Consider the following 12,433-nt stretch of genomic DNA (forward strand, 5'->3'; position numbering starts at 1 on the left):
CCTCTCACGGACCGTGTTGAGGATGATGATGTTGCTTATGCACGAACTTCGCGGCACTGTTCGTCCGCGTAATCCGAGTAACGAGTAAGTATACTCTGGTTGTGATGTCAGTGATGCCACTACTATTTCATGGTCGTCTCCCACATATAAAATTACATCTACATATCATTCGAATGCATGTAAATTGGTTCCATATTGTGCATTTTCTAGATAGAATTTTTTTCAAAGCAGAATGACATTTTTTACCTGAATCGACAGTGATAAGAAAGTTTTGTCATTTTAATACAGTTTGCATCTTTCTTTTTCACAGGTGGTACAGGCTGGTGGCCTATCGTTGCTTCACTTGGTGGCTTCACGGGAGGCTCGGACACCGCGTTCGGAGAGTAATACCTGCCTGTGCGGTACTTGGCATTAGACAACATTTCCCCAGCGACAGTGGACAATACCGCGGATTTTCCCTGGATGTGCTGCAACCGGAACTTTACAATGTGTAATGTTTATTATTTATGTTCAATTGAAATTAAGATCTAAAATAAAACCCAACATATATTTTAACAATGGTTGTTTTGATTTTTTAAATGAATCTAGTGTGTCTCCATTGAATAGTCTTCCTGTGCCTTGTCTTGTCACACCACATGTCTCCGGCCAGCATCCTCCCTCACGCTGGCCGCCCACCTTCAATCCACATAACCGTTGAACCCATATGCAGCAGACAGACATACATATGTTATTTTGCGGGTTGGCATCAAGCCTAGGCATCCAGGGTCTCCAGGGTGAACTGCACCCATATATTCTCCTGGGACGGTGAGGTATTTATAAACTCACCCCCCTGCCTTCCATGTACTAGATCCTGCAGCCTGCCTCTTACATGCAGTTAGATGGCCTCTCCTTGGTGAGGCCCTGCGGCAAACGAGTCTTGTCTGCACGACCACCGCCCCAATCCACCCCCCGCCCTATCAAAGGCAGTTCGCACCGGGGTACTTGTGCTGGCAAGTGGAGCTGTCGGGGAGCGATAAAGGCCAAGAGGTGCCAAAGACCATGTACACTTCAAAGTGGTCTATAGAGCATGGGTTGTTGTTCCCATGTCTACCTCCAGACCCCGTGTCTCCTGCCAAGCATCCCCCTCACGCTGGACGGCCCCCTGCAATCCACATAAGTGTGTCTCCATTCACGAGTCTTCCTGTGTCTTGTCTGCACGACCACCGCCCCAATCCACCCCCCGCCCTATCAAAGGCAGTTCGCACCGGGGTACTTGTGCTGGCAAGTGGAGCTGTCAGGGAGCGATAAAGGCCAAGAGGTGCCAAAGACCATGTACACTTCAAAGTGGTCTATAGAGCATGGGTTGTTGTTCCCATGTCTACCTCCAGACCCCGTGTCTCCTGCCAAGCATCCCCCTCACGCTGGACGGCCCCCTGCAATCCACATAAGTGTGTCTCCATTCACGAGTCTTCCTGTGTCTTGTCTGCACGACCACCGCCCCAATCCACCCCCCGCCCTATCAAAGGCAGTTCGCACCGGGGTACTTGTGCTGGCAAGTGGAGCTGTCGGGGAGCGATAAAGGCCAAGAGGTGCCAAAGACCATGTACACTTCAAAGTGGTCTATAGAGCATGGGTTGTTGTTCCCATGTCTACCTCCAGACCCCGTGTCTCCTGCCAAGCATCCCCCCTCACGCTGGACGGCCCCCTGCAAACAGCATAATGCCACGACATATACACGTCATTCATTCACAAACACACCCCTGTTTCGAATTCTTTATAACCCACTTCATATTTCTAATGAGAACTTCTTTGCGCTTTGCTAGTCAACCCGTGAAGGTGCTGGTTATCTGCTCTTCGTCTCTGTGAACTTCCGTGACCACTTCGAGGAAACTCGTCAGTTTGCAACCTGTGAACTGCTCCCTGTTCTACGACAAGAAACTACTCTGATCCTGGAATCTAACTGTTTGTTCGTCAAGGTAAGGCCATGTACCATAATCATTTTGCGTCCAATTTCTTTTCGTTCAAGACAGTACATGCAAGGAACTAGTCACATGTTCTGAGTTTAGTCAAATTATTTTTTTAAAGTTATTCAAATACTTATCTGCATGTGAATAACGTGTATAGTTCCAAGAACCAAAACGAACCTTGCATTGAACCTTTTATGTGTCATTTAATTTTTTAACACATTGGTATTCATAGAGAATTGTTGATCTTTACTTTTCAGAACTTTCCACAATGCCTGCCTGTTCCATTGGCGGTTGCCCTTCGAAGACCCATAGTAAATCTGAAGGTACTATAATGCATGTTTTCCCTAAGACAATAGATCAGATAAGAGAAATGGGTCCGATATTGCGGATATCCACCGTCTGAGCTTGAAAGTAGAGTCCTAGAAGTCTTTGCGGACAAGAGGGGTGATCGATACCGCATCTGCAGCAGGCACTTTAGCTCAGACATGTACTCCACATCATTGCTAATAAAGAAGAACGCACCGCGAGCGAGGCGAAAATTGCTCTCAACCGCTATTCCCACTCTATTCGTCCACATCCCTCCACTGGTGAGTCAAGTTTACATATTTATCTCTCGGCCTTGCGGTAGTGTGTAGCATTAGCTAACAATAATTTCCCCATTTATGTATCCACTCAATATGAAGGCGGAAGATTCTCCATCCGTGTCGTTATTGCAGTCATCAGCCACTTCAAGCGCCTATCGGGTAATCTTACTTGGCTATTCTGCCACTGACTTGTTTTAGGCATGTAAATCAATAGTTTTAATTTATCGTGTAATTATTTTACCTAATGGTACACCCTTGTACTCGTCCTCTAGTCTTTGTTTTCAGTTATAATTATTGTTATCCAAAATAATGCAAGTACTGTCTTTCAGGGAGATGCTGAGGAGTCCAACGTATTGACGACAACCGTTGATGTCACTCAGATGCTCGAGGTACGTTTCCGGACAGTTCCATCGATGGAGATCATCAGATCTTGCATTCTTGTAGCACGATTGTTACACACAATGTTTCTTTCGTTTTTAGCCATTGATATGTCCTTCTGTCGTCGCCCTCCTATGTGTCTTCTTTTTTCAATATTGTGTTCATTACTAATGAAAGTCCTATGTTTCAGGGAGTCGATGGAGCATTATTCCAAGAAGAAGGGGGAGCATGCAGTTACGGGTCGGCGCAACAGCTTGCAGAAGTGTGCACCGCAGTTACATCGTCCCTTGATGTTCTTATGCATTTCGAGGTATGGATACTGACAGTTCGATCAAGCGAGATCATATGACGTGATTACATCCGCTATACTTCCTTCTTTATTAACGCAAGTACTATGTTTCAGGGAGATGACGGAGCTTCTTCTACAAGAACATCACCCCTAGTAGTTGATGCAGATCTCTGGGTGGTGACACTTCCAACGATCGAGCAAATCGAATCATATTTACATATCCATTATTTATTTTAGACAACTGATCATTTGTGCAGGTCTATTTAGATGAGCCGTTGACGCCTGCACAAAGTTTGTTCTTTTTAACAAAATAGAAAACCATACTAATGCAATTACTGTGTTTCAGGGAGTTACTGAAGCATCATCTTCAATAATATCATCAATGGAAGTCTATGAGGAGCCCGAGGTATGGATCTTGACAGTTCCATCTATTTAGATCAACAATGCGTGAATAATTGTCGTTTGAATGTTCTACACAAAGCGTTCATTCGTGTTTTGCAATTGAGATGTACGTGGGTATTGGTCCCCAAGTACATTTTGTGTTTTCAATATTATTATACATACTAATGAAAGTTCTATGTTTCAGGGAGTCGATGGAGCGTCAGTGCGTGATGGATGTGCTTATCATGAAAATATAGTCGTTGCAGCGCAAGAGGAAGTGGAGACATGCACACACGAGTCGGAGCAACAGCGTCCTGATGTTGAAGTTCGAGGCAAGAAAGTTTCAAAGAAAAGAAAGCAAAAGAAGGTTAGTGTCCTGGTCACTATATTATGTTGTTTTTCACTGTTAATAGTTCAATACTGTAAGTTGTGTTTAAACTGAACATCCCTTTTCCAATCTGTCCTCTAGTTGCGAGTGGGTGTACGAACTAGATCTACACAGACAGTGAAGCGAACGAGAGATGTTGCTTGTCAAACCTTTTGGCAGGGACTTGAGACCGGAGATGCATCGTGCCAATGGGAAGAATATGAAGTGATTGACAACGGAGCTATACCACATCCAGCCATCGATAGTGAATGTCCTCCTGGTAGTTCGGATGCAGTCGGAGATCAATTCACAGAATCCACACCCGCAAAAACTAAGACCACGAGAAAGTTGAAGAAATTGTTTTATTCACCCATCGCCGGAGAAGGAACAGATGTTGCAATGGAAGAGAATGAAGTGGACGACAATGAAACACCATCAATATCACTGAACATAGCGGAAGACGATATCAGAGATTCTACCTTTCATGTGAGTGACATGTCCTCAACGTTACAGGCCGAACCAGCTGGGATGCAGAGTGACAGTATAAGGAAAGAGGCCAAATTCATTGTATTCGATAGTTGTTTGATTGATATTATTATTCGGATGAAATGTGGGCATTCGGTTGGTGGGGAAGTATGTGGGGAGCCATTGATTAATGTGACTCGTGCAATTCGAGGCACTAACCTTAAAATACATGCCACCTGTACAAAATATCATCCTTTCTCATGGTCTGCACAACCCATGCTGGGGCAACTGCCAGCAGGCAATATACTTTGTGCAGCGGCTGCACTTTTTAGTGGTTCAAGTTTTAAAAAGTCTTTCTTTCAGTTTGTGGGAATCCATTTCATTGCGAAAACTCAGTTCTACAAATACCAAACCGATTATCTATTTCCAGTCATTAGCGAAGCTTGGAGAATGGAAAAAATGTCTATTGATAGTACATTCGCGGTCAAACGGTTCAGGCTAGCCGGTGATGGACAGTGCGACACCCCAGGATTTTCAGCCAAGTACTGCACCTACCACTTTCAGGACATGGAAAGTAAGAAAATTGTGAGTTCGGTGGTCGTGCAGGTGTCACAAAGTACATCCTCAGTGGCCATGGAGAAAGTTGGCTTTGTAGCATCATTGCAAGAACTACAATCGCGGGGAATGGTGATCGACTTGATAGCCACGGACAGACACGTTTCAATTGCCAAGACAATGAGAGAAGAGTACAAAAATATAAATCACCAATTTGACGTTTGGCATCTTGCAAAAACAATCAATAAAAAAATGTCGGCTGCAGGTAAAAAAAAAAGATATGCAAGGTATTTCACAGTGGTCCAAGTCAATCAGCAACCATCTTTGGTGGAGCTCAAAAACATGTGGAGGGTCGTTGGAAATTCTACTGGAAAAATGGCGGTCAGTAATGCTACACTGTATCAACGTTCACCACTGGACCACAAACCAACATTTCCACAATTGTGAACATGGCCATTTGTCCACAGAGGAGGCACGGAAGAAGAAGTGGTTGATTCCTTCATCACCCACTCACAAAGCCATTGAAAAGATTGTATTTGATAAAACTATAACAAGAGATTTGAGGGGACTCACGGAATTCTGCCACACAGGAGATTTGGAGGTGTTCCACAATATGTGCCTAAAGTACAGGCCAAAACGATTGCATTTTGGCATGGAGGGCATGATAAATCGGACTCTTCTAGCGGTCTTGGCACATAACCATAATGTTGGCCGTCAACAAAGTAGGACGACTGGAACTTTAGGGACGCTTCGCTACAATAAGGCCTTCACTAAAAGAAGTAAACAATGGGTGATCAAACCAGTGTTTGAGGATATGCAATATGAGTTTATTGAGAGACTTATTGTTGATGTCCTAGATAGGCACATACATGGAGTTGTGAACGAACCTGTGCAGGGGACAACTGCATTGCCACCCAACATTGCCTCTGTTCCATGTCCACCTAAAGCAGAGCTCATTGAGAAATACACATCACGGTTTAAATGATTGTAATTTGATTGTCTGTTCTCTCGAGTCTCCTCATGTCGCAGGCCCATTGAATATGTGTAGCTATGTATTGTGTAAATAAAAGTGATTGCTCAGTGTACATGCAATGTGTCTATCCAACCTTGTTCATTTGCGCATTAAATTAAACCAAACAGTAATATAAATCATTTTTCAAAAAATATAGAATGTCTCTGTATTTATGGTTCTCTGGGGCTGCAAATGCACGCAGACAAAATGCAAAGATGGAGTGTAAATTTCAAGTCCTGTGAGATGGCCTTACACTGAATGTAGCTAACTAGGAATGTGTGCTCGTTCAAAGTGAAGGTCAGCTGCTTTGATTTTTTGCTCGAGTGCCGGAATGGCCCACGACTCAATATAAGGTTCTATTGTTATTTGACCTTGACAGGCCGAGACCATCCCGAAAGACTTCTTTTTGGGGGTGTGGTGCAATAACGTAAGAAACGATAATGAATAAAATTTCAGAAACGATAGCCATTTAATGTTCGTTCATTAGAAGAAATAACGTCGGCATAGAAGGAGTGGTATTTCGGGGCTGCCCTACGCACAGACACAATGGAAAATGCAAATATAATGTAAGTAACTCTTTAGGTGAGTTTATACCGCAATTTAATTACTATACAGTAGCTTTAAAGACGGGTTAAGTTGTACTTGTTCGTTCTATGTGGCATATTGTTTTGTACCGCGCACTATCTTGAGGAGAACCATCTCCTTTTACGGAAGCACCTCAAAACCTTCCTCTTTGCTTCTGCTTTCTCTCTCCCTCTCCCCTGCTACAACTGGTCCACTGTCTGCGACCTCGGTCCTGGGCCCTTCCACTCTCCACCTGCACTGCCTCCCTGTCAACCCCTGCACTGGGGGACTGTCTCAGTATCCTACAGCCCCCCCTTGACATATAATACCCAGTTGCACTGTCCTAGCTATGAAATAATTTCCCGACCTAATATATAAAATGAATAATTTTAATAAAGATCTGATGGTGAGACTAATTTAATTTTTTATGTTTTTCAAACAGGTACATCCTTCATTATTGTATGTGTCACGAGTACCAGACACCGGCGGATGGCTTTTTTAACCGCCAGTTGCTTCTCCGCGTGAACAACGTTACCACCCTGACCATTTTATGGGACGATCGCCAAGTACAAGTATGCCCTTACGCGGTACTAACGGCTAGATGCAACATACAGACCATTGTGGTGGCCTAGTGCCTCGTTGTTGGAACAGCCATGCGATTATCAGTGCGACCGAAGAGCTTATTTTATCGTAAACCAACACCCTGTGTACTGCACACGAACATCGCTTGCCTCAAGACGAACTATTTTGGATCGAGAGCAAAGAAAAATGCAAATCGCTGAATATTCTCTAAACATTTGATGTCCAATAAATGTACTTTGCAAAATGTACAATCTTGCCGTTTGCTTTTAAACCACAGTTTCATATTCCGAATTGTGGCGCTGTATTGTGAGATGATCTAAGACCCTGTGTACAGCAAAGGAACATCGCGTGCCTCAAAACAAACTTTTTGGAACGTGAGCAAATAAAAATGAAAATCGCTGAATATTCTCAAAACATTTGATGTCAAATAAATGTACTTTACCAAATTTACAATCTTGCGGTTTGATTTAAAAGTACAGTTTCATATTCCGAATTGTGGCGCGCTGTGTTGTGAGCTAATCTGTGTTGATTTCCGGGTTCTGTGTGGAGTCGCGTAGAAGACGCCTGGGCGCGTTTGCCTACGCAGCACAGTCACGTCACGGATAGAGGCGGGGAATATGAATGTTTTGATAAAGTCTGTTTCAGGGGCGGGGGATTTGATTTAGTGCCGCAAAAGCAGGTGAGCAAGGGCGATGGGGGGAAATGATAGGATTATCAGAAAATGGCGGCTGATTTCGAGTGCGATAATGGACGAAAAGTCGGGTAAGGTCCATAGGAAAGTTTTCTACGATCTACCGAGTTATGCTTAAAAACACATGGCCGAACCGTAGGGACAATAAAAAAAAGTCCCGGAACTATCCTTTAAGTGTTCTACAAATATTTTCCATATCGGTTTCTTTTTGTAGAAAATATTATGCACAGTGCTGCCATAAATCCACAAACCTATTTTTTACCTTTGATGCCCAGCCTACCAAAAAGCACAGCTTTTTAAATGCTCTTAATTTTCCATTTTCAACTGTCACACTTTCTTGCTACGGCCCCATGGAGCATACGTATCACGGGACCACCAGCCCCATTAGCAATGCAGCCGGTGCTCCTGTGTCCCCAATCCTATACAGTCCTATGCAGCTCCAGAAAAATAGGCACTAACATTTTCCAGCACCTGACTTTCCAGGCCAAGAGGAGCAGTAATATCCTCGTGCCACTGGGAAGCTAGCTGCGAACAATTATTAGGAATATGGTGGTAACCAATCTGCAGCAACAGCAGGGTTACCACCATACTCGTAATGAGGTCCAATGTTACTAACTCTTCTTCCCAACAACAACTCCTACATTCCAAAATAATGTCTTCTTGTATTAAAATGAGTTCACCATTACCATAGATACCAACTCATTTTCTTCTTCCCAATTGCAGTGAAGAACAACCGCCTGGAAGACAACAACCTGAAGAAAAATATTTTTTCACATCCTACAAAGTAAGTTTACTAGTGTAGTAGTATTCTTTCTGTTACTCACACAGTACAGTGTAGCAGCATAGCCTACAAAATCCCTTCAAACCAACATGTATCTTCCAAAAAGTAAAAATAAAAAAAATACATAAAGAAGAATAAAACTGCTAATGAAACAACCACTATATCTACTAATGTTAACGTAGCCACAGTTAAGCATTCCAAAAAAATAATTTTACAAAAGAATTTCCACCGTAAAGTACTTCACAATCTTATGAAAACAGCGGAAAAGTCACACTCGACCCTTAAAAATGACTGCAGAAGAGAAATCCTGGAAGCTTTCATTGACTGCAATTCTCCTCAAAAGAAAATGTTTTATATTAATTTTAACCAGAATGAAACCACTAACAAAATTAATCAATAAACTACAAAAAGTACTTCTAAATGTGTGCAATGTCAACATGCATACCTTTGCGAACTTCTGTGAAGGTGAATGGATTCACACAAGCAGCACAGAACAATATTTCAATGAAGAGGCTTATAAACAAGGACAGAAAAACACAATTGACATATATAGTAGTGGCCGAGGGTATGAAATGCTAGAAAACACCATTATGCCACAAGAAACCCTTATTGAAAAAACATCCCCAACAAACTTGCAATGAACACACCATTCCACTATACGGAATCTTCTCCAGAAACTGTACTATGCAAAAAGTCCTGCTTTACAACTGCAACATTTTAATACAATTCTCCTACATGAAACAGCCAAAGAACTCCTTCAACAAATAGACCACCACATCCAAAGTAAATATTTTGGAAGTGAAGATGACTTAGAAAATTCAGTAACTTTAGAGAACATGAGAGAAAACCTTAGAAATGCCAATCTTCTAATAAATAAAAAAGAAATAACTCTTAAGCACATCTGCTGAAGTACCAAACCAAGTATGTGTGTGTTGTCACAGAAGAAAAAGCACAACAATTGTAGATATGCCTTACAAAATAGAAGACAATGAGAAATACCAATGGTTCCAATTACCTTATAACAGAAAACAAATACAAAATAAGTGACCTCTCAATACTTTGCACATACTGCAATACAAAGCTTGATAATAACCAAATGCCTTCACGGGCTGTCACTAATAACTTGGAAATATTCCCTCTTCCCAAACCTCTCCCGCAGCTTAATTTGTATGAGAGCATTATAATCCAAACAGTACACCCATTTCAAACTATAATACGCCTTCAACCCAAAACAGCCAAATTGCCGCCTCCTAAATTACTAGAAGGCAAAGTTCAACAGCCAATAGATCAATCGTTGATTATCCTAGTTAATGGTTTACCAACGAAAGACAAAAACATTTGGCAACAACTAGTAGTTATACAAAGTTAGAAAAGCCCTACAATATCTAAAAGAAAACAATGACTACTACAAAGTGTGATGCTGGAAATGCATGGGAAGGACAGGGCCTCCGTATCCTTGTCCTTTACTGCTATTTATTGTGTGTTCTGTCGTGTTTTCCGCGCAGGAGTTCATGTGGGACTCCTGGCGGTGCAGCTCTCTTTCTTTTGGTTTGGTGAACGGACCTGGGGGATACCCTTTTGGCACCCATGGGTGGGGGTACAACCCTGTACCCCTAGTGTATGTTTTTGGGCACCTGTGGGTGGCCTGCAGAGCAGGGTATGGGCTGGTGGCAGCTCCATGCTGAATTTGACAGGTGCACGGAGTATCCTCCATTTTGGGATACCCCGGCCCTGCCATTGAGATCAGTTGATTCCTGATGGAAAACAAGATGGCCCCGGTGGCCTCTTGCTTTCTATTACCCATTACCTTGTTTTCCCAAAGTCCTGCGAAGCCCTGACTCTGTCCCTTCCCCCTGACTGGCTGTTGGGTGGAAATGCCATATATGGTGGTGTTGTGAAGGCCCGGCCAGACTAGCTGGAGCCTTCCCGGTGATGTATGTTGTGGGTACCTCCTGTGGGTGGGACCTGGGTGAATAGAGTGTGTGACGAATATGCATTCTGTGTTGTGGGTGTCTAGTATCTGGTGGTTGACACAATGACTGAGACAACCCTGCCCGAAACCGGTATGAATTCAGCTGTGAGTGTTGAATGGCTCGGTACTTGTCCCAATACACATAACTTGTTGTGAGTGTCTGGAGAGAAGTGAATGGCCTGAATACCTCGTGTGCCAGATTGGCTGCCTGCCTGCCTGCATGAATGCCCGTAGTCGTGATTGGATGCTTGAGTGTGACCCAGCGGAATGAATGGGAGATCAACAGTATATCTGGGGACCTCTCACTGCTAGGAATCGTGTTCAGAAGCTGAAGTCCACTACGACGAGTAACTGGAGTAACTGACGCTTGACCTTGAAACCTCCGCTGGACGAGAAGGAGTGCTGTGGCTCTCCCTCGCAATCTGAAGGCTGATGTGTTCCCAAGGACTGAACCAGAGAGGACCTGGTAAGGCGACCTCTTCCCGAGCTACGAGGGACCATCGTGCACAGCTGATCTTTGCCAACGCTCCCTGGTAGACAGACCTTCGACAGGCTGCCGACCCGATACAGGGACTGCTGCGGAACTCCAAGGAGAAGCACTCGGACTGTTGTCCGCCACTGTCGACGACCGCCGTCGCCGACCGAAGCCGCTGTGCTCCCGTTTGCCTAAGAACTTCCATTGATCATCGGACGCTATCGTCTGCATCGTCACCCGCTTGTCTCCCGCTGGAGAAGGCCCGACTGTCGACGCGCCGAGGAGCATCCACCGGTGGGTTTCCCGCCACCTAAGGACGACAGACGCCGGCGACTCGACGCCCTTGCTGGGCCACAGTTCTTCATCATCTCTTTGCGGTCCAGAACTATCGTCACCGAGGTGCCCCGCACGCCTCTTCCTTGCAGGACGCCAACGCTCTGTCGTCGACGAGCACCGCTAGGAACGAAGCTGCCACTTCCCTGCCGTAGTTCACCCTGTTCAGCGTTGGACGTTCGACGACCCGTGACTCCCTCCTTAAAGGGAGGGCACTCCAGAACGGCTGTCGATTCCCCGACACTGAACGCCAAGTTCCCCGACACCTCTCGACGATCCGTGGCTCCCGCCTGAAAGGGAGGCACCCAAGAAGGATCGGTCGACGCATCGTCGGAGAACTCTACTCCACCAGGTACATTGGGGGGGTAAAACCTTAATAGGAAGAAGTGAGACTATTGAACATATGGACTGGGCTGGTGCTATATATCTTTTATTTACAGGTTGCCCAGGTGGGGGGGGGGGGGATCTCCACACAGAACTGTGCCTAGTGGTAGGGGTCAGCATTCTGCCTATTGTTTCAACCATCTTACGTTCCTGCCTATCTCTATTGCTGGTTTCCTCGTTATTAATCTGTGTGACATTTTAACCATACAGTTGATGCACTTTAATGAGATTGGATAACGTTAGTGGTACCACTTTAGAATTGTATATATTTATCATTATTGACTTCCAAGTACAAAGTGCGTTATTGTGATCGTGTACATACCTTTGAATATTAATTATATAAAGACTGTGTTTTCAGTAATACAGTGTGTGGACATTCCTTTGTGGGGATTCGGGGACTATACTGTACTTAAGAACCAGCCCGCATCACCTCCCGAGAAGCTAGGCCTTGATTGCTCGTCCATTGCTACCTTATAGAGAATCTTGGCTGGGGTCCGCTGTGCCTCTCCTCTACCATATAGAGAGCGGAAGTACAGACACCCCCCACCAGTCTTTACACAAAGATATAAAGATTAAACAGAATTTAAGGGAAACCACCCAAATAATTCAGGATTCCTCACCAACTGGCCAATTTGAACTTATAGATCCTATTACGGCATCCAATATTTTAGACG

Source organism: Ambystoma mexicanum, chromosome 5q (genome assembly GCF_040938575.1).
Source record: "Ambystoma mexicanum isolate Mex_15411 chromosome 5q, UKY_AmexF1_1, whole genome shotgun sequence".
NCBI lineage: Eukaryota > Metazoa > Chordata > Amphibia > Caudata > Ambystomatidae > Ambystoma > Ambystoma mexicanum.